The 25,221-nt window shown below is 48.7% G+C and overlaps 5 non-coding genes and 5 pseudogenes across 5 annotated transcripts; all 10 read right to left on the minus strand.

The window, feature by feature from the left end:
* Positions 1–158: 158 nt before the first annotated feature.
* LOC131727445 (U2 spliceosomal RNA) lies at positions 159–349 on the minus strand. Its single transcript, XR_009322172.1, has one exon. It is a non-coding gene; the product is annotated as a U2 spliceosomal RNA (small nuclear RNA).
* Positions 350–946: 597 nt separating this feature from the next.
* Positions 947–1,137, minus strand: LOC131727451 (U2 spliceosomal RNA). The gene has a single exon (XR_009322173.1). It is a non-coding gene; the product is annotated as a U2 spliceosomal RNA (small nuclear RNA).
* Positions 1,138–1,730: 593 nt separating this feature from the next.
* LOC131727446 (U2 spliceosomal RNA) lies at positions 1,731–1,885 on the minus strand (annotated as a pseudogene).
* A 7,025-nt stretch (positions 1,886–8,910) lies between these two features.
* Positions 8,911–9,101, minus strand: LOC131727452 (U2 spliceosomal RNA). The gene has a single exon (XR_009322174.1). It is a non-coding gene; the product is annotated as a U2 spliceosomal RNA (small nuclear RNA).
* A 598-nt stretch (positions 9,102–9,699) lies between these two features.
* LOC131727447 (U2 spliceosomal RNA) lies at positions 9,700–9,854 on the minus strand (annotated as a pseudogene).
* Positions 9,855–16,915: 7,061 nt separating this feature from the next.
* Positions 16,916–17,070, minus strand: LOC131727448 (U2 spliceosomal RNA; annotated as a pseudogene).
* Positions 17,071–22,110: 5,040 nt separating this feature from the next.
* Positions 22,111–22,207, minus strand: LOC131727449 (U2 spliceosomal RNA; annotated as a pseudogene).
* A 610-nt stretch (positions 22,208–22,817) lies between these two features.
* LOC131727454 (U2 spliceosomal RNA) lies at positions 22,818–23,007 on the minus strand. The gene has a single exon (XR_009322176.1). It is a non-coding gene; the product is annotated as a U2 spliceosomal RNA (small nuclear RNA).
* A 596-nt stretch (positions 23,008–23,603) lies between these two features.
* Positions 23,604–23,793, minus strand: LOC131727453 (U2 spliceosomal RNA). The gene has a single exon (XR_009322175.1). It is a non-coding gene; the product is annotated as a U2 spliceosomal RNA (small nuclear RNA).
* A 599-nt stretch (positions 23,794–24,392) lies between these two features.
* LOC131727450 (U2 spliceosomal RNA) lies at positions 24,393–24,525 on the minus strand (annotated as a pseudogene).
* Between the last annotated feature and the right edge of the window lie 696 nt (positions 24,526–25,221).

Genomic DNA, 25,221 nt, shown 5'->3' on the forward strand with positions numbered 1-25,221 from the left:
AGAAAGAAAGAGAGAAAGAGAGAAAGAAAGAGAGAAAGAAAAAAAAAAGAAGTAAAACGGCGGGAAAACTTGCATCAACACTGGCACTCTCCCTCCAGCAGGGGTAGACAAAATGCTCACAGGAGAGATCCAGATCTGACTTTGACCAACGTTAGAGAAAGGTGTGCACCGTTCCCGGAGGTACTGCAATACCGGGCCGATGCGTGGAGTGGACGGAGCAAGCCCCTGTTCCATCTCCCGATTCCAAAAATCAATTTAATATATGGTCCCCTGATAGGGGACGTATCAGATATTAAACTGATAAGAACAGATACTACACTTGATCTTAGCCAAAAGGCCGAGAAGCGATGGCGACTTGGCCCTTGCCCGGGGCCCCCCAGCCCGGACGGCACAGGGGGATTCAAAGGTGGGTGCAAAATTCCAAGCACAAGCAGACCCCAAAAAAACGGGCTGCTGCTTCCAGAGGGGAAATGTGCAATTTATGCAGGAGAAAACAAAACAAAGCAAAAACACACACATAACACCAAAAACAAAACATAAACTGGCGGAGTGCGTCTACAAATAGTCATGCCAAGCTGCTATGCTGTGCAAGGTGCCTTGGGTAACTACAACTGTGCCTCGCTGGCTGGCTGGCTTGCTAAGAAGGTCCTGGCATAGGGACATGTTCCACCACACTTGTCTGGTTAGCTGCATGCTCCCAGGAAACAACCTGCTGCTGTCTACATCATCACCACATGTGAATAAAAGAAAGAAAGACAGCAAGAAAGAAAGAGAGAAAGAAAGAGAGAAAGAGAGAAAGAAAGAGAGAAAGAAAGAAAGAGAGAAAGAAAAAAAAAGAAGTAAAACGGCGGGAAAACTTGCATCAACACTGGCACTCTCCCTCCAGCAGGGGTAGACAAAATGCTCACAGGAGAGATCCAGATCTGACTTTGACCAACGTTAGAGAAAGGTGTGCACCGTTCCCGGAGGTACTGCAATACCGGGCCGATGCGTGGAGTGGACGGAGCAAGCCCCTGTTCCATCTCCCGATTCCAAAAATCAATTTAATATATGGTCCCCTGATAGGGGACGTATCAGATATTAAACTGATAAGAACAGATACTACACTTGATCTTAGCCAAAAGGCCGAGAAGCGATGGCGACTTGGCCCTTGCCCGGGGCCCCCCAGCCCGGACGGCACAGGGGGATTCAAAGGTGGGTGCAAAATTTCAAGCACAAACAGACCCCAAAAAAACGGGCTGCTGCTTCCAGAGGGGAAATGTGCAATTTAAGCAGGAGAAAACAAAACAAAGCAAAAACACACACATAACACCAAAAACAAAACATAAACTGGCGGAGTGCGTCTTACAAATAGTCATGCCAAGCTGCTATGCTGTGCAAGGTGCCTTTGGTAACTACAACTGTGCCTCGCTGGCTGGCTGGCTTGCTAAGAAGGTCCTGGCATAGGGACATGTTCCACCACACTTGTCTGGTTAGCTGCATGCTCCCAGGAAACAACCTGCTGCTGCCTACATCATCACCACATGTGAATAAAAGAAAGAAAGACAGCAAGAAAGAAAGAAAGAGAGAAAGAGAGAAAGAAAGAGAAGAAAGAAAGAAAGAGAGAAAGAAAAAAAAAAGAAGTAAAACGGCGGGGAAAACTTGCATCAACACTGGCACTCTCCCTCCAGCAGGGGTAGACAAAATGCTCACAGGAGAGATCCAGATCTGACTTTGACCAACGTTAGAGAAAGGTGTGCACCGTTCCCGGAGGTACTGCAATACCGGGCCGATGCGTGGAGTGGACGGAGCAAGCCCCTGTTCCATCTCCCGATTCCAAAAATCAATTTAATATATGGTCCCCTGATAGGGGACGTATCAGATATTAATACTCTTTTATTGAGATTTTACATTTTTTACATTTACACCCATTCGTTTTTTCATTCATTTTACATTTCTTTTAAAGATGACATTCATGCATACAGACATACATTTTGTTTTAAAAGCATTTAAAATACATTTAAAAACACCAAGACAATTGTGCTTTGTACATGGTTAAAACAGACACAGATTAAAATCAACATGAAAAAAACCTGTGCTGTTTTAAAAGTGACTGGAAAAAAAGAACCATCTATAAAAAACCAGTGCTTGTGAGGGCCGGGGAGTGCTCTCTAAAAAAGTGAACATAAACCTAGATCTAAAACAGGGACAGGGGAAAAGGGACAGTGTATAAACAGTGAGTTAAAATTCTAAAATTTTTAAAACACTTAAAATGTAACTTTTAATAGTTTACATTAAAAATCTTAAAGATACATAAAACAAAACAAAACAAAATCAAATAAAACATTCAAATTAAATCAAAGGTCCATAAAACTGAAACAAAAAGACTACATAAAACCAGGGCACCGTTAAAAAGGGCGGAATGCTGGCATGACAAAATAAATAAAAGGCTTAGCGGTGCCCCGTAGTCCCGCTCCTAGGAGCTAGCGGTTCCAGTTTTTTCCTTTATTCCATCTTCACGTCCTGAAGTCCGGCGATCCTCCACTCCGCGCAGGCCTTGTCCTTCCCGAGGGTCCGGATGTCCAGAATTACAAAGTCCTTGATAAGAGTTTGTGCCCTTCTGGTCGTGGTGATAGTGTCTAGCTCCTGCTTGTGATAGACACAGACGTTACGGCCTTCCCACAGGATCTGCTTGACAACATTGATGACACGCCAAACGCACTTAGCTGTGCTGGTAGTGATTCCTCCCGCAGGCCCATAGAGCACAGTCTCAGCGGTCATCTTGGCCGTGTCAGCAAACCTGTTTAGGAAGACAGAGACAGAGAGCCAGACACTGCCAGCCACATCACACTCCCAGAAGATATGGGCTGGTGTTTCTCTCTTGCGGCACTTTGCATAGGGGCATGTTTCTACTTGGGCTAGTCCCCTCCTGAACATGAACGCTCGAGTGGGGAGTGCACTGTGGACGGTGTTCCATGCTATATCCTTCTGGACATTACTGAGGCAGCTGTGAGACACATTCTCCCAGATTTTTTGGCTTTGGGTGAGGGAGAAAGTAGCTACTTTTTCAATTTCCTGGGAACCGGCAAGATATTTAGTTACAGCCTTGTATTCCCAGGAGGCCAATTTTGCTTTATCTAAGCCCAATTTATATATAGTGTCCCTTAAGGTTCTATAATACAATGGGGGGTCCCAGGAGTACGGCACGGTGTTATCAATAGTGCAGAGGCCCAAGGCCCTGAGACAGGTGGCAAAATAGAAACGATTCATGTAACATACCTTCCTGTCCAGGGCCTGGATGTTCTTGATAGTTTGCGTGAGCCCCTGCACTCGGGTGAGCTGCACAACGTCCGGGACCCCCTTACCTCCCTTCTTGTCGGCTTTACTCAGGGTGGCTCGCTTTACCCTCTCCATCTTGCTGCCCCAGATAAAGCGGTGGATAATGCGGTCCACCACTTTTTTGGTGGTCCTGTCTGGGGGAAAGATTTTTCCTACATAAGAGAGGATGGGGAACAGTATAGACTTGGTTATTAATACTCTACCCGTCATTGTTAAGGATCTTGTGCTCCATCCGCCAATCTTTTTATGGACCTGGTTAATGGCCGCCGTCCAGCTCTGGGCCCCCGAGCTATTGTTCTCGAAAATGAGGCCCAGAATCTTGATTTTGTCCTTTTTGACAGGGTACATGTCCGACAGTTCCCTATCTACCTGCCAATTTTTAGACACGTAGACTTCGCTCTTGGACTTATTAATCACTGCCCCGGTCGCCGTGCAGTACTTCTCAAGGATATTACTAATCCGAGGTACCGACGATGTGTTGGTGCAAATGAGTGACACATCGTCCATATATGCTGTTGTTTTGACCTGGACCCCGTTGGATCCAGGCAGCTGGAAACCAGTTATATTGGTATCCCTACGAATTGCCTGCAGGAGGGGTTCAATGCACACGACATATAGCAGTGGGGATAGTGGGCAACCCTGTCTGACCCCTGACTGGATAGATATTTTACCAGTCAGGTGCCTGTTCACCAAGACTCGGGTACTAATGTTTGTATATATGGTTTTAACCCACTCCCTAAGTCCAGGAGCGAATTTCATCTGGTCCATCACTTTGTACATATATTCATGGCTTACCCTATCGAACGCCTTCTCCTGGTCAAGGTTGAACAGGCAGAGGGGATGGTTCCGTTCTCTAGAATAAGCCAGAATGTCCCTTGTTAACATTAAAATATCCGTGATGGACCTCCCTGGGACGCCACAAGCCTGGTCGGGGCCAATGACCAAAGGGAGGTGTACTTGTAGCCGGAGCATCAGAGCTTTGGCTAGTATCTTGTAATCCACGCAAAGGAGGCTGATTGGGCGCCAATTCCGTAGATCTTTAACTTCCCCTTTCTTATGAAGGAGAGTAATTACACTCTCCCGCATAGAAGGGCCCAACCGCTTCTCCCTGTAGACCGCTCTGTAGACCTCCGCTAAATGGACTTTTAGCATGTCCCAAAAAAGATGGTAATACTCACCCGGGATGCCATCTGGACCTGGCGTCTTACCGGTGTTCATGGTCTTAACCGCCTGGGTGAGCTCCTCCAGCGTGAGTTCTGGGTCCTTCTCCTCCTCCTCGTCGTCCCGCACTGAGTCAGGCTCCAACTGGCTCAGGAACCACTCTATCAGGGTGTCATCTGTAGCTTTGATGTTATATAGGTCCCTATAGAAGTTCTCTACCACTTTTTTCACTCCCTCACTATCCTCTACTATCCTCCCCCTGCTGTCGAGCATGGAGGACATCAAGTGCCGCTTCTCCCTCGTTTTCTGGAAGAAGAAGCGAGTACACTTTTCGTCTTCCTCCATTTTTTGCACTTTTGCATTGTGCATGACCTTTCGTTGTTCCTCCCTACAAAGCACTGAAAGATCTAGCTTGGTCTGGGCTATCTCGTCGCTTACAGGGAACCCCCGAAGCTGAAGCAGGCTCAGATGCTGGAGGGCAGCATTCAGGTGTTTATATTTGGCCCTCCTTTCTTTTGCTTTCCTCTTGCCTGCTGCTATGAAATAACCCTTAGTTCTGATTTTGACCATCTCCCACCACTCTATAGGGGAGTTGAATAGGTCACGCAAAGTGGTCCACTCAACAAGCCTGCTCTTATAGGCTGCAGCTATGGAGGGGTCATCGAGTAAGGAGGTGTTTAATTTCCAAACCCCTGACCCCATCTGGGAGGTCTGAGGGACCTGCAATGTTACCTGCAGGAGCCTATGGTCAGAGAAGAAGACGGCCTGGGTGTCTACTGCCGTCTTCGTAAGGGAGCTGGTATGCAGGACAAGATCTATACGGGAGAAGGAGGTCCCAGATGAGCTCACCCAGGTAAAGGGAGGCACCAGGTCCTTACCTGCATCACACAGGGAGAAATCAGATATTACGGAGGACAAAACTCTACTAGAGCGGTCGTTGCGTGGCCTGCTCCGGTCTACGTCCCTCAGAGCACAATTGAAGTCACCTGACACGATGACGGGTACGTTCCCCAGCAGGAGTGGACGCAGCTGTGGAAAAAATTGAACTCTTTCGTTTTGGTTAGTGGGTGCGTAGACATTGACCAGTCTGAGGGGAGTGTTGTTGTATGTCACATCCACGCTCAGAATTCTACCAGGTTCTACCTCCCTGCTGCTGCGGGAGGTAATAAATGGGTTTTTAAACAGGATACCTACTCCGTCGGCTCTGGCTATGTTGGAGCCCGACCAGAAGGAGTCCCCCAGGGTCCAACTCTCCTTCAGGTCCCTATAATCAGGGCTCGACGAAATACCACACTCCTGCAGAAAGATGAGATCTGCTTTCAAGTTAGCTAGATAGTTTAGTACATCAAATCTTTTTTGTGTCTCCCTGATGCTCCTGACATTAACAGACACACATATCAGGGCCATCAGGGTAGCTAACAAGAAAAGGAGTCGCTGCGTCCACCCCATAGCGACTATGATTGGGAGGTCGGGACACTCTCCCTACTCTTAGCTCTACGCTTGCTTCGAGGGGGCTTGGGCTTATTTGCAACTCCCATCACCCCTGAGAAGGTACTCACTGCTGCCTCGTCCAAGAAGGCACCGTCTTTATATGCACAGTACGTGGAGTTGTTGGGGCTATTCAACTCCCCACAAGGTAAGTCTGGTGGAACTTGCTCAGGGCCCCTCGGAACGTGTGGGTCAGCTTTGTCCTGGGGGGGGGTTATGACAGACAGCATTCTTTGGCTGTTACCGTCTGTTGAATTGGAGCTGTTAGCAGACTTCTGGCTTACCGCGTCCAGGGGTATTCCCATGTCCTCCAGTGCTGTATCTAGGAGGACCTCTAGGGGGCCCCTGGTTTTGCCCATACAAGGGAGGGGGTCAAGGATGCTTTGAAGGGAGGCCCTTCGCTTGAAGAGGGTCATTGCTACAGAGGTACTGCTGGTCAGGGAAGGTGTTGACCCCGACCTCTCCCTCGGTGCATTAGTGAACACCTCTTCTGCGAGGTGTGCTAGGGTTTGTGCCAACGACTGGGAAGGCTGGCTGGGGATGCCCTGGCTGGCTGCTACCTGCCCACTAGGCGGCAGTGTAGCCGTCCCACTCGCCTCCGTCTCTGCCTGCGAGGGCAAGACTGGGGACTTTGTGTGGACATTAGCTGGTTTTGGATCTATGGGGGCCACCTGCAACTTGCTGTCTTTGATCCTGATCTTCTTTCTTTTCCCCCCCTCGTCTCTACCCTTTCTTTTCCCCACCCTCTGCTGGTTCTTCACTCCCTTCCCCTCCTTCTCACTCTCACTTTCACTGTCGCTTTTGCTTTCCTCCCCCACGGACTCAATCCTTATGGCGTCATAACGAGAGCCGAGGGGGAGTGCTGGCGCTGAGAGGGCCCTACTCAGGGGGGGGCCGCTGCTGGGTCCGGGCTCCCTCCCTGACTCGTGTTCTGCATCAGAGGAGCTACTGGAGGAGCTAGTGGAGTGGCTGTTGTACTCTCTCTCTGGGCTGGGGGAAGGGGTCCTCGTAAAACGGGACATGTCTCGGGGGCGGGGGGGTGAGGGGGTGCTGGTGATGATGGTGGTGCTGGAGTCTGGGTCTTGGATACTGTTGGTGGTGATGTGGACTGATCTTTGTTACTTGCTCCCTCTTCCTGCTCAGGCCTAGGCTTGTTCATGTTTGCCTTGCTGGCTCTGGCCATGTTGGCATAGGAAGAGGGGCAGTCCTTAAACAGGTGCCCCTTCTTTCCACACAAATTGCACTGCCTCTCTTCTCTGCAGTGGCTGGTCTCGTGGGGGGCGCCGCAGTTCCTGCACTTGACTACAGTACACGCGGCCGTCAGGTGTCCTAATTCCCCACATTTCCTGCAGAGTTTTGGCATCCCATTATAGAATACCAGCCCTCTGTTGGGCCCTAACACTATGGAGTTTGGAATGTGGCGGACGCCTCCAATGCCCGATGGATCAACATTAAGGCGTACCAGCCACTTTCTGGCTCCTGTCCAAACCCCATCTTCATCTGTAATTTTCCTCCCTTCTGATGACACCCTCCCATAGCGGTTAAGCCATGTTGTAATATCATAGTCGCTAACAGCCTCATTGAAAAATTGGACAGTAACAACTTTCATTTCTCTGTCTGTCAGTGCATCCACACAAAATTCTTTGTATGGAGCGAGATATTTATTCTCCCCCCAAAAGGACCACATTTCTTGTAACTTTTGGGGGTTCCTAAAACTGACCTCAAACACTTCCTTAAGCCCTGGCAATTTCACCAAACAATTCAAGTCAGAAGGGGAAAAACCCATACCCCTCTGAAGAATGGTCCGGCTGAACTCCAGTCTCGTCAGTCCTGGTTCCGTTTCATCTTGCTTGTTTCTTGTGAAGCGCACCGCATTGTGCCTCCTGGTTTCCTGGGTTGGCCGGAACGCCATCCTTCAGCTGGCTCCTCCGATTGGGGTGGGAGAAGCCTCTGGACGTCCGGGTTGTCTCTCTCTACGGAAAAGAGACAACGTAAGCAGCAAATCTGGGCAGTTGAAGGAACTATTACTTTAGTCTCTGAGGAGATGGTCGCCTCGCAAGAGGGACCCCCTCCCCAGGTGAACGGTGTCCTTCCCTGGCGGAGTAGGGGGCGCTGCTTGGCACCGAGACCACGTAGGAAGAATCGTGGCTGTGACACCTCCTCGGGGTCCGGGGCCGCCCTCTGCTCCTCCCAGATGGCGCCCTCTGCTGGGCGCCTGCTGCTCTCTCGGTCTGGATCTCGATTACAATCAAGGGCTGGGGATGAGGTCGTCTAGGTCATCAAAGGGTCCTCAAAGGTCGTCTGGATGGTAGGTCCTCCTTCTCTCTAACTCCAGGAACGTCTGGAAAAGCCGGAACCGCCTGAAAAAGAAAAAAACGGGAACCGCCTGAAAAAGAAAAAACTACTCTCAACAGTCAACAAAATCTTGAAAGACCCTCGGCCTGGATTGGGCAAGCCAAAACCAGACTGAGCATTAGTCTTCCAAAAAGTTGCCGAGCTGAAGAAAGCCAGTCAAAAATAAAAAAAAATTCTGTTCCTCCTCACCCGAACAAACCTCTCACAGACCCTCGGAGGGAGCGGGCAATGCCACTACCCTCTAAGCCTTAGTCTTAGAAAGATTTATTCGAACTGAAGAGAAGCCAGAGTATATGGCTGGCTAAGAAGGACCTGGCATAGGGACATGTTCCACCACACTTGTCTGGTTAGCTGCATGCTCCCAGGAAACAAACTGCTGCTGTCTACATCATCATCACATGTGAATAAAAGAAAGAAAGACAGCAAGAAAGAAAGAGAGAAAGAAAGAGAAAGAAAGAAAGAGAGAAAGAAAAAAAAAGAAGTAAAACGGCGGGAAAACTTGCATCAACACTGGCACTCTCCCTCCAGCAGGGGTAGACAAAATGCTCACAGGAGAGATCCAGATCTGACTTTGACCAACGTTAGAGAAAGGTGTGCACCGTTCCCGGAGGTACTGCAATACCGGGCCGATGCGTGGAGTGGACGGAGCAAGCCCCTGTTCCATCTCCCGATTCCAAAAATCAATTTAATATATGGTCCCCTGATAGGGGACGTATCAGATATTAAACTGATAAGAACAGATACTACACTTGATCTTAGCCAAAAGGCCGAGAAGCGATGGCGACTTGGCCCTTGCCCGGGGCCCCCCAGCCCGGACGGCACAGGGGGATTCAAAGGTGGGTGCAAAATTTCAAGCACAAGCAGACCCCAAAAAAACGGGCTGCTGCTTCCAGAGGGGAAATGTGCAATTTAAGCAGGAGAATACAAAACAAAGCAAAAACACACACATAACACCAAAAACAAAACATAAACTGGCGGAGTGCGTCTTACAAATAGTCATGCCAAGCTGCTATGCTGTGCAAGGTGCCTTGGGTAACTACAACTGTGCCTCGCTGGCTGGCTGGCTTGCTAAGAAGGTCCTGGCATAGGGATATGCTCCACCACACTTGTCTGGTTAGCTGCATGCTCCCAGGAAACAACCTGCTGCTGTCTACATCATCACCACATGTGAATAAAAGAAAGAAAGACAGCAAGAAAGAAAGAGAGAAAGAAAGAGAGAAAGAGAGAAAGAAAGAGAGAAAGAAAGAAAGAGAGAAAGAAAAAAAAAGAAGTAAAACGGCGGGAAAACTTGCATCAACACTGGCACTCTCCCTCCAGCAGGGGTAGACAAAATGCTCACAGGAGAGATCCAGATCTGACTTTGACCAACGTTAGAGAAAGGTGTGCACCGTTCCCGGAGGTACTGCAATACCGGGCCGATGCGTGGAGTGGACGGAGCAAGCCCCTGTTCCATCTCCCGATTCCAAAAATCAATTTAATATATGGTCCCCTGATAGGGGACGTATCAGATATTAATACTCTTTTATTGAGATTTTACATTTTTTACATTTACACCCATTCGTTTTTTTCATTCATTTTACATTTCTTTTAAAGATGACATTCATGCATACAGACATACATTTTGTTTTAAAAGCATTTAAAATACATTTAAAAACACCAAGACAATTGTGCTTTGTACATGGTTAAAACAGACACAGATTAAAATCAACATGAAAAAAACCTGTGCTGCTTTAAAAGTGACTGGAAAAAAAGAACCATCTATAAAAAACCAGTGTTTGTGAGGGCCGGGGAGTGCTCTCTAAAAAAGTTCAAAAGTGAACATAAAACTAGATCTAAAACAGGGACAGGGGAAAAGGGACAGTGTATAGAACAGTGAGTTAAAATTCTAAAATTTTAAAACACTTAAAATGTAACTTTTAATAGTTTACATTAAAAATCTTAAAGATACATAAAACAAAACAAAACAAAATCAAATAAAACATTCAACGTAAATCAAATAAAAGTCAATAAAACTGAAACAAAAAGACTACATAAAACCAGGGCACCGTTGAAAAAACGGTCATGCCAGCTAAAAAGGGCGGAATGCTGGCATGACAAAATAAATAAAAGGCTTAGCGGTGCCCCGTAGTCCCGCTCCTAGGAGCTAGCGGTTCCAGTTTTTTCCTTTATTCCATCTTCACGTCCTGAAGTCCGGCGATCCTCCACTCCGCGCAGGCCTTGTCCTTCCCGAGGGTCCGGATGTCCAGAATTACAAAGTCCTTGATAAGAGTTTGTGCCCTTCTGGTCGTGGTGATAGTGTCTAGCTCCTGCTTGTGATAGACACAGACGTTACAGCCTTCCCACAGGATCTGCTTGACAACATTGATGACACGCCAAACGCACTTAGCTGTGCTGGTAGCGATTCCTCCCGCAGGCCCATAGAGCACAGTCTCAGCGGTCATCTTGGCCGTGTCAGCAAACCTGTTTAGGAAGACAGAGACAGAGAGCCAGACACTGCCAGCCACATCACACTCCCAGAAGATATGGGCTGGTGTTTCTCTCTTGCGGCACTTTGCATAGGGGCATGTTTCTACTTGGGCTAGTCCCCTCCTGAACATGAACGCTCGAGTGGGGAGTGCACTGTGGACGGTGTTCCATGCTATATCCTTCTGGACATTACTGAGGCAGCTGTGAGACACATTCTCCCAGATTTTTTGGCTTTGGGTGAGGGAGAAAGTAGCTACTTTTTCAATTTCCTGGGAACCGGCAAGATATTTAGTTACAGCCTTGTATTCCCAGGAGGCCAATTTTGCTTTATCTAAGCCCAATTTATATATAGTGTCCCTTAAGGTTCTATAATACAATGGGGGGTCCCAGGAGTACGGCACGGTGTTATCAATAGTGCAGAGGCCCAAGGCCCTGAGACAGGTGGCAAAATAGAAACGATTCATGTAACATACCTTCCTGTCCAGGGCCTGGATGTTCTTGATAGTTTGCGTGAGCCCCTGCACTCGGGTGAGCTGCACAACGTCCGGGACCCCCTTACCTCCCTTCTTGTCGGCTTTACTCAGGGTGGCTCGCTTTACCCTCTCCATCTTGCTGCCCCAGATAAAGCGGTGGATAATGCGGTCCACCACTTTTTTGGTGGTCCTGTCTGGGGGAAAGATTTTTCCTACATAAGAGAGGATGGGGAACAGTATAGACTTGGTTATTAATACTCTACCCGTCATTGTTAAGGATCTTGTGCTCCATCCGCCAATCTTTTTACGGACCTGGTTAATGGCCGCCGTCCAGCTCTGGGCCCCCGAGCTATTGTTCTCGAAAATGAGGCCCAGAATCTTGATTTTGTCCTTTTTGACAGGGTACATGTCCGACAGTTCCCTATCTACCTGCCAATTTTTAGACACGTAGACTTCGCTCTTGGACTTATTAATCACTGCCCCGGTCGCCGTGCAGTACTTCTCAAGGATATTACTAATCCGAGGTACCGACGATGTGTTGGTGCAAATGAGTGACACATCGTCCATATATGCTGTTGTTTTGACCTGGACCCCGTTGGATCCAGGCAGCTGGAAACCAGTTATATTGGTATCCCTACGAATTGCCTGCAGGAGGGGTTCAATGCACACGACATATAGCAGTGGGGATAGTGGGCAACCCTGTCTGACCCCTGACTGGATAGATATTTTACCAGTCAGGTGCCTGTTCACCAAGACTCGGGTACTAATGTTTGTATATATGGTTTTAACCCACTCCCTAAGTCCAGGAGCGAATTTCATCTGGTCCATCACTTTGTACATATATTCATGGCTTACCCTATCGAACGCCTTCTCCTGGTCAAGGTTGAACAGGCAGAGGGGATGGTTCCGTTCTCTAGAATAAGCCAGAATGTCCCTTGTTAACATTAAAATATCCGTGATGGACCTCCCTGGGACGCCACAAGCCTGGTCGGGGCCAATGACCAAAGGGAGGTGTACTTGTAGCCGGAGCATCAGAGCTTTGGCTAGTATCTTGTAATCCACGCAAAGGAGGCTGATTGGGCGCCAATTCCGTAGATCTTTAACTTCCCCTTTCTTATGAAGGAGAGTAATTACACTCTCCCGCATAGAAGGGCCCAACCGCTTCTCCCTGTAGACCGCTCTGTAGACCTCCGCTAAATGGACTTTTAGCATGTCCCAAAAAAGATGGTAATACTCACCCGGGATGCCATCTGGACCTGGCGTCTTACCGGTGTTCATGGTCTTAACCGCCTGGGTGAGCTCCTCCAGCGTGAGTTCTGGGTCCTTCTCCTCCTCCTCGTCGTCCCGCACTGAGTCAGGCTCCAACTTGCTCAGGAACCACTCTATCAGGGTGTCATCTGTAGCTTTGATGTTATATAGGTCCCTATAGAAGTTCTCTACCACTTTTTTCACTCCCTCACTATCCTCTACTATCCTCCCCCTGCTGTCGAGCATGGAGGACATCAAGTGCCGCTTCTCCCTCGTTTTCTGGAAGAAGAAGCGAGTACACTTTTCGTCTTCCTCCATTTTTTGCACTTTTGCATTGTGCATGACCTTTCGTTGTTCCTCCCTACAAAGCACTGAAAGATCTAGCTTGGTCTGGGCTATCTCGTCGCTTACAGGGAACCCCCGAAGCTGAAGCAGGCTCAGACGCTGGAGGGCAGCATTCAGGTGTTTATATTTGGCCCTCCTTTCTTTTGCTTTCCTCTTGCCTGCTGCTATGAAATAACCCTTAGTTCTGATTTTGACCATCTCCCACCACTCTATAGGGGAGTTGAATAGGTCACGCAAAGTGGTCCACTCAACAAGCCTGCTCTTATAGGCTGCAGCTATGGAGGGGTCATTGAGTAAGGAGGTGTTTAATTTCCAGACCCCTGACCCCATCTGGGAGGTCTGAGGGACCTGCAATGTTACCTGCAGGAGCCTATGGTCAGAGAAGAAGACGGCCTGGGTGTCTACTGCCGTCTTCGTAAGGGAGCTGGTATGCAGGACGAGATCTATACGGGAGAAGGAGGTCCCAGATGAGCTCACCCAGGTAAAGGGAGGCACCAGGTCCTTACCTGCATCACACAGGGAGAAATCAGATATTACGGAGGACAAAACTCTACTAGAGCGGTCGTTGCGTGGCCTGCTCCGGTCTACGTCCCTCAGAGCACAATTGAAGTCACCTGACACGATGACGGGTACGTTCCCCAGCAGGAGTGGACGCAGCTGTGGAAAAAATTGAACTCTTTCGTTTTGGTTAGTGGGTGCGTAGACATTGACCAGTCTGAGGGGAGTGTTGTTGTATGTCACATCCACGCTCAGAATTCTACCAGGTTCTACCTCCCTGCTGCTGCGGGAGGTAATAAATGGGTTTTTAAACAGGATACCTACTCCGTCGGCTCTGGCTATGTTGGAGCCCGACCAGAAGGAGTCCCCCAGGGTCCAACTCTCCTTCAGGTCCCTATAATCAGGGCTCGACGAAATACCACACTCCTGCAGAAAGATGAGATCTGCTTTCAAGTTAGCTAGATAGTTTAGTACATCAAATCTTTTTTGTGTCTCCCTGATGCTCCTGACATTAACAGACACACATATCAGGGCCATCAGGGTAGCTAACAAGAAAAGGAGTCGCTGCGTCCACCCCATAGCGACTATGATTGGGAGGTCGGGACACTCTTCCTACTCTTAGCTCTACGCTTGCTTCGAGGGGGCTTGGGCTTATTTGCAACTCCCATCACCCCTGAGAAGGTACTCACTGCTGCCTCGTCCAAGAAGGCACCGTCTTTATATGCACAGTACGTGGAGTTGTTGGGGCTATTCAACTCCCCACAAGGTAAGTCTGGTGGAACTTGCTCAGGGCCCCTCGGAACGTGTGGGTCAGCTTTGTCCTGGGGGGGGGTTATGACAGACAGCATTCTTTGGCTGTTACCGTCTGCTGAATTGGAGCTGTTAGCAGACTTCTGGCTTACCGCGTCCAGGGGTATTCCCATGTCCTCCAGTGCTGTATCTAGGAGGACCTCTAGGGGGCCCCTGGTTTTGCCCATACAAGGGAGGGGGTCAAGGATGCTTTGAAGGGAGGCCCTTCGCTTGAAGAGGGTCATTGCTACCGAGGTACTGCTGGTCAGGGAAGGTGTTGACCCCGACCTCTCCCTCGGTGCATTAGTGAACACCTCTTCTGCGAGGTGTGCTAGGGTTTGTGCCAACGACTGGGAAGGCTGGCTGGGGATGCCCTGGCTGGCTGCTACCTGCCCACTAGGCGGCAGTGTAGCCGTCCCACTCGCCTCCGTCTCTGCCTGCGAGGGCAAGACTGGGGACTTTGTGTGGACATTAGCTGGTTTTGGATCTATGGGGGCCACCTGCAACTTGCTGTCTTTGATCCTGATCTTCTTTCTTTTCCCCCCCCTCGTCTCTACCCTTTCTTTTCCCCACCCTCTGCTGGTTCTTCACTCCCTTCCCCTCCTTCTCACTCTCACTTTCACTGTCGCTTTCGCTTTCCTCCCCCACGGACTCAATCCTTATGGCGTCATAACGAGAGCCGAGGGGGAGTGCTGGCGCTGAGAGGGCCCTACTCAGGGGGGGGCCGCTGCTGGGTCCGGGCTCCCTCCCTGCCTCGTGTTCTGCATCAGAGGAGCTACTGGAGGATCTAGTGGAGTGGCTGTTGTACTCTCTCTCTGGGCTGGGGGAAGGGGTCCTCGTAAAACGGGACATGTCTCGGGGGCGGGGGGGTGAGGGGGGGTGCTGGTGATGATGGTGGTGCTGGAGTCTGGGTCTTGGATACTGTTGGTGGTGATGTGGACTGATCTTTGTTACTTGCTCCCTCTTCCTGCTCAGGCCTAGGCTTGTTCATGTTTGCCTTGCTAGCTCTGGCAATGTTGGCATAGGAAGAGGGGCAGTCCTTAAACAGGTGCCCCTTCTTTCCACACAAATTGCACTGCCTCTCTTCTCTGCAGTGGCTGGTCTCGTGGGGGGCGCCGCAGTTCCTGCACTTGACTACAGTACACGCGGCCGCCAGGTGTCCTAATTCCCCACATTTCCTGCAGAGTTTTGGCATCCCATTATAGAATACCAGCCCTCTGTTGGGCCCTAACACTATGGAGTTTGGAATGTGGCGGACGCCTCCAATGCCCGATGGATCAACATTAAGGCGTACCAGCCACTTTCTGGCTCCTGTCCAAACCCCATCTTCGTCTGTAATTTTCCTCCCTTCTGATGACACCCTCCCATAGCGGTTAAGCCATGTTGTAATATCATAGTCGCTAACAGCCTCATTGAAAAATTGGACAGTAACAACTTTCATTTCTCTGTCTGTCAGTGCATCCACACAAAATTCTTTGTATGGAGCGAGATATTTATTCTCCCCCCAAAAGGACCACATTTCTTGTAACTTTTGGGGGTTCCTAAAACTGACCTCAAACACTTCCTTAAGCCCTGGCAATTTCACCAAACAATTCAAGTCAGAAGGGGAAAAACCCATACCCCTCTGAAGAATGGTCCGGCTGAACTCCAGTCTCGTCAGTCCTGGTTCCGTTTCATCTTGCTTGTTTCTTGTGAAGCGCACCGCATTGTGCCTCCTGGTTTCCTGGGTTGGCCGGAACGCCATCCTTCAGCTGGCTCCTCCGATTGGGGTGGGAGAAGCCTCTGGACGTCCGGGTTGTCTCTCTCTACGGAAAAGAGACAACGTAAGCAGCAAATCTGGGCAGTTGAAGGAACTATTACTTTAGTCCCTGAGGAGATGGTCGCCTCGCAAGAGGGACCCCCTCCCCAGGTGAACGGTGTCCTTCCCTGGCGGAGTAGGGGGCGCTGCTTGGCACCGAGACCACGTAGGAAGAATCGTGGCTGTGACGCCTCCTCGGGGTCCGGGGCCGCCCTCTGCTCCTCCCAGATGGCGCCCTCTGCTGGGTGCCTGCTGCTCTCTCGGTCTGGATCTCGATTACAATCAAGGGCTGGGGATGAGGTCGTCTAGGTCATCAAAGGGTCCTCAAAGGTCGTCTGGATGGTAGGTCCTCCTTCTCTCTAACTCCAGGAACGTCTGGAAAAGCCGGAACCGCCTGAAAAAGAAAAAAACGGGAACCGCCTGAAAAAGAAAAAACTGCTCTCAACAGTCAACAAAATCTTGAAAGACCCTCGGCCTGGATTGGGCAAGCCAAAACCAGACTGAGCATTAGTCTTCCAAAAAGTTGCCGAGCTGAAGAAAGCCAGTCAAAAATAAAAAAAATTCTGTTCCTCCTCACCCGAACAAACCTCTCACAGACCCTCGGAGGGAGCGGGCAATGCCACTACCCTCTAAGCCTTAGTCTTAGAAAGATTTATTCGAACTGTAGAGAAGCCAGAGTATATGGCTGGCTAAGAAGGACCTGGCATAGGGACATGTTCCACCACACTTGTCTGGTTAGCTGCATGCTCCCAGGAAACAAACTGCTGCTGTCTACATCATCACCACATGTGAATAAAAGAAAGAAAGACAGCAAGAAAGAAAGAGAGAAAGAAAGAGAAAGAAAGAAAGAGAAAAAGAAAAAAAAAGAAGTAAAACGGCGGGAAAACTTGCATCAACACTGGCACTCTCCCTCCAGCAGGGGTAGACAAAATGCTCACAGGAGAGATCCAGATCTGACTTTGACCAACGTTAGAGAAAGGTGTGCACCGTTCCCGGAGGAACTACAATACCGGGCCGATGCGTGGAGTGGACGGAGCAAGCCCCTGTTCCATCTCCCGATTCCAAAAATCAATTTAATATATGGTCCCCTGATAGGGGACGTATCAGATATTAATACTCTTTTATTGAGATTTTACATTTTTTACATTTACACCCATTCGTTTTTTTCATTCATTTTACATTTCTTTTAAAGATGACATTCATGCATACAGACATACATTTTGTTTTAAAAGCATTTAAAATACATTTAAAAACACCAAGACAATTGTGCTTTGTACATGGTTAAAAACAGACACAGATTAAAATCAACATGAAAAAAAACCTGTGCTGTTTTAAAAGTGACTGGAAAAAAAGATCCATCTATAAAAAACCAGTGCTTGTGAGGGCCGGGGAGTGCTCTCTAAAAGGTTCAAAAGTGAACATAAAACTAGATCTAAAACAGGGACAGGGGAAAAGGGACAGTGTATAAAACAGTGAGTTAAAATTCTAAAATTTTAAAACACTTAAAATGTAACTTTTAATAGTTTACATTAAAAATCTTAAAGATACATAAAACAAAACAAAACAAAATCAAATAAAACATTCAACGTAAATCAAATAAAAGTCCATAAAACTGAAACAAAAGACTACATAAAACCAGGGCACCGTTGAAAAACGGTCATGCCAGCTAAAAAGGGCGGAATGCTGGCATGACAAAATAAATAAAAGGCTTAGCGGTGCCCCGTAGTCCCGCTCCTAGGAGCTAGCGGTTCCAGTTTTTTCCTTTATTCCATCTTCACGTCCTGAAGTCCGGCGATCCTCCACTCCGCGCAGGCCTTGTCCTTCCCGAGGGTCCGGATGTCCAGAATTACAAAGTCCTTGATAAGAGTTTGTGCCCTTCTGGTCGTGGTGATAGTGTCTAGCTCCTGCTTGTGTTAGACACAGACGTTACGGCCTTCCCACAGGATCTGCTTGACAACATTGATGACACGCCAAACGCACTTAGCTGTGCTGGTAGTGATTCCTCCCGCAGGCCCATAGAGCACAGTCTCAGCGGTCATCTTGGCCGTGTCAGCAAACCTGTTTAGGAAGACAGAGACAGAGAGCCAGACACTGCCAGCCACATCACATTCCCAGAAGATATGGGCTGGTGTTTCTCTCTTGCGGCACTTTGCATAGGGGCATGTTTCTACTTGGGCTAGTCCCCTCCTGAACATGAACGCTCGAGTGGGGAGTGCACTGTGGACGGTGTTCCATGCTATATCCTTCTGGACATTACTGAGGCAGCTGTGAGACACATTCTCCCAGATTTTTGGGCTTTGGGTGAGGGAGAAAGTAGCTACTTTTTCAATTTCCTGGGAACCGGCAAGATATTTAGTTACAGCCTTGTATTCCCAGGAGGCCAATTTTGCTTTATCTAAGCCCAATTTATATATAGTGTCCCTTAAGGTTCTATAATACAATGGGGGGTCCCAGGAGTACGGCACGGTGTTATCAATAGTGCAGAGGCCCAAGGCCCTGAGACAGGTGGCAAAATAGAAACGATTCATGTAACATACCTTCCTGTCCAGGGCCTGGATGTTCTTGATAGTTTGCGTGAGCCCCTGCACTCGGGTGAGCTGCACAACGTCCGGGACCCCCTTACCTCCCTTCTTGTCGGCTTTACTCAGGGTGGCTCGTTTTACCCTCTCCATCTTGCTGCCCCAGATAAAGCGGTGGATAATGCGGTCCACCACTTTTTTGGTGGTCCTGTCTGGGGGAAAGATTTTTCCTACATAAGAGAGGATGGGGAACAGTATAGACTTGGTTATTAATACTCTACCCGTCATTGTTAAGGATCTTGTGCTCCATCCGCCAATCTTTTTACGGACCTGGTTAATGGCCGCCGTCCAGCTCTGGGCCCCCGAGCTATTGTTCTCGAAAATGAGGCCCAGAATCTTGATTTTGTCCTTTTTGACAGGGTACATGTCCGACAGTTCCCTATCTACCTGCCAATTTTTAGACACGTAGACTTCGCTCTTGGACTTATTAATCACTGCCCTGGTCGCCGTGCAGTACTTCCCAAGGATATTACTAATCCGAGGTACCGACGATGTGTTGGTGCAAATGAGTGACACATCGTCCATATATGCTGTTGTTTTGACCTGGACCCCGTTGGATCCAGGCAGCTGGAAACCAGTTATATTGGTATCCCTACGAATTGCCTGCAGGAGGGGTTCAATGCACACGACATATAGCAGTGGGGATAGTGGGCAACCCTGTCTGACCCCTGACTGGATAGATATTTTACCAGTCAGGTGCCTGTTCACCAAGACTCGGGTACTAATGTTTGTATAAATGGTTTTAACCCACCCCCTAAGTCCAGGAGCGAATTTCATCTGGTCCATCACTTTGTACATATATTCATGGCTTACCCTATCGAACGCCTTCTCCTGGTCAAGGTTGAACAGGCAGAGGGGATGGTTCCGTTCTCTAGAATAAGCCAGAATGTCCCTTGTTAACATTAAAATATCCGTGATGGACCTCCCTGGGACGCCACAAGCCTGGTCGGGGCCAATGACCAAAGGGAGGTGTACTTGTAGCCGGAGCATCAGAGCTTTGGCTAGTATCTTGTAATCCACGCAAAGGAGGCTGATTGGGCGCCAATTCCGTAGATCTTTAACTTCCCCTTTCTTATGAAGGAGAGTAATTACACTCTCCCGCATAGAAGGGCCCAACCGCTTCTCCCTGTAGACCGCTCTGTAGACCTCCGCTAAATGGACTTTTAGCGTGTCCCAAAAAAGATGGTAATACTCACCCGGGATGCCATCTGGACCTGGCGTCTTACCGGTGTTCATGGTCTTAACCGCCTGGGTGAGCTCCTCCAGCGTGAGTTCTGGGTCCTTCTCCTCCTCCTCCTCGTCCCGCACTGAGTCAGGCTCCAACTGGCTCAGGAACCACTCTATCAGGGTGTCATCTGTAGCTTTGATGTTATACAGGTCCCTATAGAAGTTCTCTACCACTTTTTCCACTCCCTCACTATCCTCTACTATCCTCCCCCTGCTGTCGAGCATGGAGGACATCAAGTGCCGCTTCTCCCTCGTTTTCTGGAAGAAGAAGCGAGTACACTTTTCGTCTTCCTCCATTTTTTTGCACTTTTGCATTGTGCATGACCTTTCGTTGTTCCTCCCTACAAAGCACTGAAAGATCTAGCTTGGTCTGGGCTATCTCGTCGCTTACAGGGAACCCCCGAAGCTGAAGCAGGCTCAGACGCTGGAGGGCAGCATTCAGGTATTTATATTTGGCCCTCCTTTCTTTTGCTTTCCTCTTGCCTGCTGCTATGAAATAACCCTTAGTTCTCATTTTGACCATCTCCCACCACTCTATAGGGGAGTTGAATAGGTCACGCAAAGTGGTCCACTCAACAAGCCTGCTCTTATAGGCTGCAGCTATGGAGGGGTCATCGAGTAAGGAGGTGTTTAATTTCCAGACCCCTGACCCCATCTGGGAGGTCTGAGGGACCTGCAATGTTACCTGCAGGAGCCTATGGTCAGAGAAGAAGACGGCCTGGGTGTCTACTGCCGTCTTCGTAAGGGAGCTGGTATGCAGGACGAGATCTATACGGGAGAAGGAGGGTCCCAGATGAGCTCACCCAGGTAAAGGGAGGCACCAGGTCCTTACCTGCATCACACAGGGAGAAATCAGATATTATGGAGGACAAAACTCTACTAGAGCGGTCGTTGCGTGGCCTGCTCCGGTCTACGTCCCTCAGAGCACAATTGAAGTCACCTGACACAATGACGGGTACGTTCCCCAGCAGGAGTGGACGCAGCTGTGGAAAAAATTGAACTCTTTCGTTTTGGTTAGTGGGTGCGTAGACATTGACCAGTCTGAGGGGAGTGTTGTTGTATGTCACATCCACGCTCAGAATTCTACCAGGTTCTACCTCCCTGCTGCTGCGGGAGGTAATAAATGGGTTTTTAAACAGGATACCTACTCCGTCGGCTCTGGCTATGTTGGAGCCCGACCAGAAGGAGTCCCCCAGGGTCCAACTCTCCTTCAGGTCCCTATAATCAGGGCTCGACGAAATACCACACTCCTGCAGAAAGATGAGATCTGCTTTCAAGTTAGCTAGATAGTTTAGTACATCAAATCTTTTTTGTGTCTCCCTGATGCTCCTGACATTAACAGACACACATATCAGGGCCATCAGGGTAGCTAACAAGAAAAGGAGTCGCTGCGTCCACCCCATAGCGACTATGATTGGGAGGTCGGGACACTCTTCCTACTCTTAGCTCTACGCTTGCTTCGAGGGGGCTTGGGCTTATTTGCAACTCCCATCACCCCTGAGAAGGTACTCACTGCTGCCTCGTCCAAGAAGGCACCGTCTTTATATGCACAGTACGTGGAGTTGTTGGGGCTATTCAACTCCCCACAAGGTAAGTCTGGTGGAACTTGCTCAGGGCCCCTCGGAACGTGTGGGTCAGCTTTGTCCTGGGGGGGGTTATGACAGACAGCATTCTTTGGCTGTTACCGTCTGTTGAATTGGAGCTGTTAGCAGACTTCTGGCTTACCGCGTCCAGGGGTATTCCCATGTCCTCCAGTGCTGTATCTAGGAGGACCTCTAGGGGGCCCCTGGTTTTGCCCATACAAGGGAGGGGGTCAAGGATGCTTTGAAGGGAGGCCCTTCGCTTGAAGAGGGTCATTGCTACCGAGGTACTGCTGGTCAGGGAAGGTGTTGACCCCGACCTCTCCCTCGGTGCATTAGTGAACACCTCTTCTGCGAGGTGTGCTAGGGTTTGTGCCAACGACTGGGAAGGCTGGCTGGGGATGCCCTGGCTGGCTGCTACCTGCCCACTAGGCGGCAGTGTAGCCGTCCCACTCGCCTCCATCTCTGCCTGCGAGGGCAAGACTGGGGACTTTGTGTGGACATTAGCTGGTTTTGGATTTATGGGGGCCACCTGCAACTTGCTGTCTTTGATCCTGATCTTCTTTCTTTTCCCCCCCTCGTCTCTACCCTTTCTTTTCCCCACCCTCTGCTGGTTCTTCACTCCCTTCCCCTCCTTCTCACTCTCACTTTCACTGTCGCTTTCGCTTTCCTCCCCCACGGACTCAATCCTTATGGCGTCATAACGAGAGCCGAGGGGGAGTGCTGGCGCTGAGAGGGCCCTACTCAGGGGGGGGCCGCTGCTGGGTCCGGGCTCCCTCCCTGCCTCGTGTTCTGCATCAGAGGAGCTACTGGAGGAGCTAGATATTAAACTGATAAGAACAGATACTACACTTGATCTTAGCCAAAAGGCCGAGAAGCGATGGTGACTTGGCCCTTGCCCGGGGCCCCCCAGCCTGGATGGCACAGGGGGATTCAAAGGTGGGTGCAAAATTTCAAGCACAAGCAGACCCCCAAAAAACGGGCTGCTGCTTCCAGAGGGGAAATGTGCAATTTAAGCAGGAGAAAACAAAACAAAGCAAAAACACACACATAACACCAAAAACAAAACATAAACTGGCGGAGTGCGTCTTACAAATAGTCATGCCAAGCTGCTATGCTGTGCAAGGTGCCTTGGGTAACTACAACTGTTGCCTCGCTGGCTGGCTGGCTAAGAAGGACCTGGCATAGGGACATGTTCCACCACACTTGTCTGGTTAGCTGCATGCTCCCAGGAAACAACCTGCTGCTGTCTAATCATCACCACATGTGAATAAAAGAAAGAAAGACAGCAAGAAAGAAAGAGAGAAAGAAAGAGAGAAAGAGAGAAAGAAAGAGAGAAAGAAAGAAAGAGAGAAGAAAGAAAGAGAGAAAAGAAAAAAAAAAGAAGTAAAACGGCGGGAAAACTTGCATCAACACTGGCACTCTCCCTCCAGCAGGGGTAGACAAAATGCTCACAGGAGAGATCCAGATCTGACTTTGACCAACGTTAGAGAAGGTGTGCACCGTTCCCCGGAGGTACTGCAATACCGGCCGATGCGTGAGGTGGACGGAGCAAGCCCCTGTTCCATCTCCGATTCCAAAAATCAATTTAATATATGGTCCCCTGATAGGGGACGTATCAGATATTAAACTGATAAGAACAGATACTACACTTGATCTTAGCTAAAAGGCCGAGAAGCGATGGCGACTTGGCCCTTGCCCGGGCGCCCCCAGCCCGGACGGCACAGGGGGATTCAAAGAGTGGGTGCAAAATTCCAAGCACAAGCAGACCCCCCAAAAACGGCTGCTGCTTCCAGAGGGGAAATGTGCAATTTAAGCAGGAGGAAACAAAACAAAGCAAAAACACACACATAACACCAAAAACAAAACATAAACTGGCGGAGTGCGTCTTACAAATAGTCATGCCAAGCTGCTATGCTGTGCAAGGTGCCTTGGGTAACTACAACTGTGCCTCGCTGGCTGGCTGGCTTGCTAAGAAGGTCCTGGCATAGGGACATGTTCCACCACACTTGTCTGGTTAGCTGCATGCTCCCAGGAAACAACCTGCTGCTGTCTACATCATCACCACATGTGAATAAAAGAAAGAAAGACAGCAAGAAAGAAAGAGAGAAAGAAAGAGAGAAAGAAGAGAAAGAAAGAGAGAAAGAAAGAAAGAGAAAGAAAAAAAAGAAGTAAAACGGCGGGAAAACTTGCATCAACACTGGCACTCTCCCTCCAGCAGGGGTAGACAAAATGCTCACAGGAGAGATCCAGATCTGACTTTGACCAACGTTAGAGAAAGGTGTGCACCGTTCCCAGAGGTACTGCAATACCGGGCCGATGCGTGGAGTGGACGGAGCAAGCCCCTGTTCCATCTCCGATTCCAAAAATCAATTTAAATATATGGTCCCTGATAGGGGACGTATCAGATATTAAACTGATAAGAACAGATACTACACTTGATCTTAGCCAAAAGGCCGAGAAGCGATGGCGACTTGGCCCTTGCCCGGGGCCCCCCAGCCGGACGGCACAGGGGGATTCAAAGGTGGGTGCAAAATTCCAAGCACAAGCAGACCCCCAAAAAAACGGGCTGCTGCTTCCAGAGGGGAAATGTGCAATTTAAGCAGGAGAAAACAAAACAAAGCAAAAAACACACATAACACCAAAAACAAAACATAAACTGGCGGAGTGCGTCTTACAAATAGTCATGCCAAGCTGCTATGCTGTGCAAGGTGCCTTGGGTAACTACAACTGTGCCTCGCTGGCTGGCTGGCTTGCTAAGAAGGGTCCTGGCATAGGGACATGTTCCACACACTTGTCTGTTAGATAGCATGCTTCCCAGGAAACAACCTGCTGCTGTCTACATCATCACCACATGTGAATAAAAGAAAGAAGACAGCAAGAAAGAAAGAGAGAAAGAAAGAGAGAAAGAGAGAAAGAAAGAGAGAAAGAAAGAAAGAGAGAAAGAAAAAAAGAAGAAGTAAAACGTTGGGAAAACTTGCATCAACACTGGCACTCTCCCTCCAGCAGGGGTAGACAAAATGCTCACAGGAGAGATCCCAGATCTGACTTTGACCAACGTTAGAGAAAGGTGTGCACCGTTCCCGGAGGTACTGCAATACCGGGCCGATGTCGTGGAGGACGGAGCAAGCCCCTGTTCCATCTCCCGATTCCAAAAATCAATTTAATATATGGTCCCCCTGATACTCTTTTATTGAGATTTTACATTTTTTTTTACATTTACACCCATTCGTTTTTTTCATTCATTTTACATTTCTTTTAAAGATGACATTCATGCATACAGACATACATTTTGTTTTAAAAGCATTTAAAATACATTTAAAAACACCAAGACAATTGTCTTTGTACATGGTTAAAACAGACACAGATTAAAATCAACATGAAAAAAACCTGTGCTGTTTTTAAAAGTGACTGGAAAAAAAGAACCATCTATAAAAAACCAGTGCTTGTGAGGGCCGGGGAGTGCTCTCTAAAAGGTTCAAAAGTGAACATAAAACTAGATCTAAAACAGGGAACAGGGGAAAAGGGACAGTGTATAAAACAGTGAGTTAAAATTCTAAAATTTTAAAACACTTTAAAATGTAACTTTTAATAGTTTACATTAAAAATCTTAAGATACATAAAACAAAACAAAACAAAATCAAATAAAACATTCAACGAAATCAAATAAAAGTCCATAAAACTGAAACAAAAGACTACATAAAACCAGGGCACCGTTGAAAAACGGTCATGCCAGCTAAAAAGGGCGGAATGCTGGCATGACAAAATAAATAAAAGGCTTAGCGGTGCCCCGTACTCCCGCTCCTAGGAGCTAGCGGTTCCAGTTTTTTCCTTTATTCCATCTTCACGTCCTGAAGTCGGTCGATCCTCCACTCCGCGCAGGCCTTGTCCTTCCC

This window comes from Acipenser ruthenus, unplaced genomic scaffold (genome assembly GCF_902713425.1).
Source record: "Acipenser ruthenus unplaced genomic scaffold, fAciRut3.2 maternal haplotype, whole genome shotgun sequence".
Taxonomy (NCBI): domain Eukaryota; kingdom Metazoa; phylum Chordata; class Actinopteri; order Acipenseriformes; family Acipenseridae; genus Acipenser; species Acipenser ruthenus.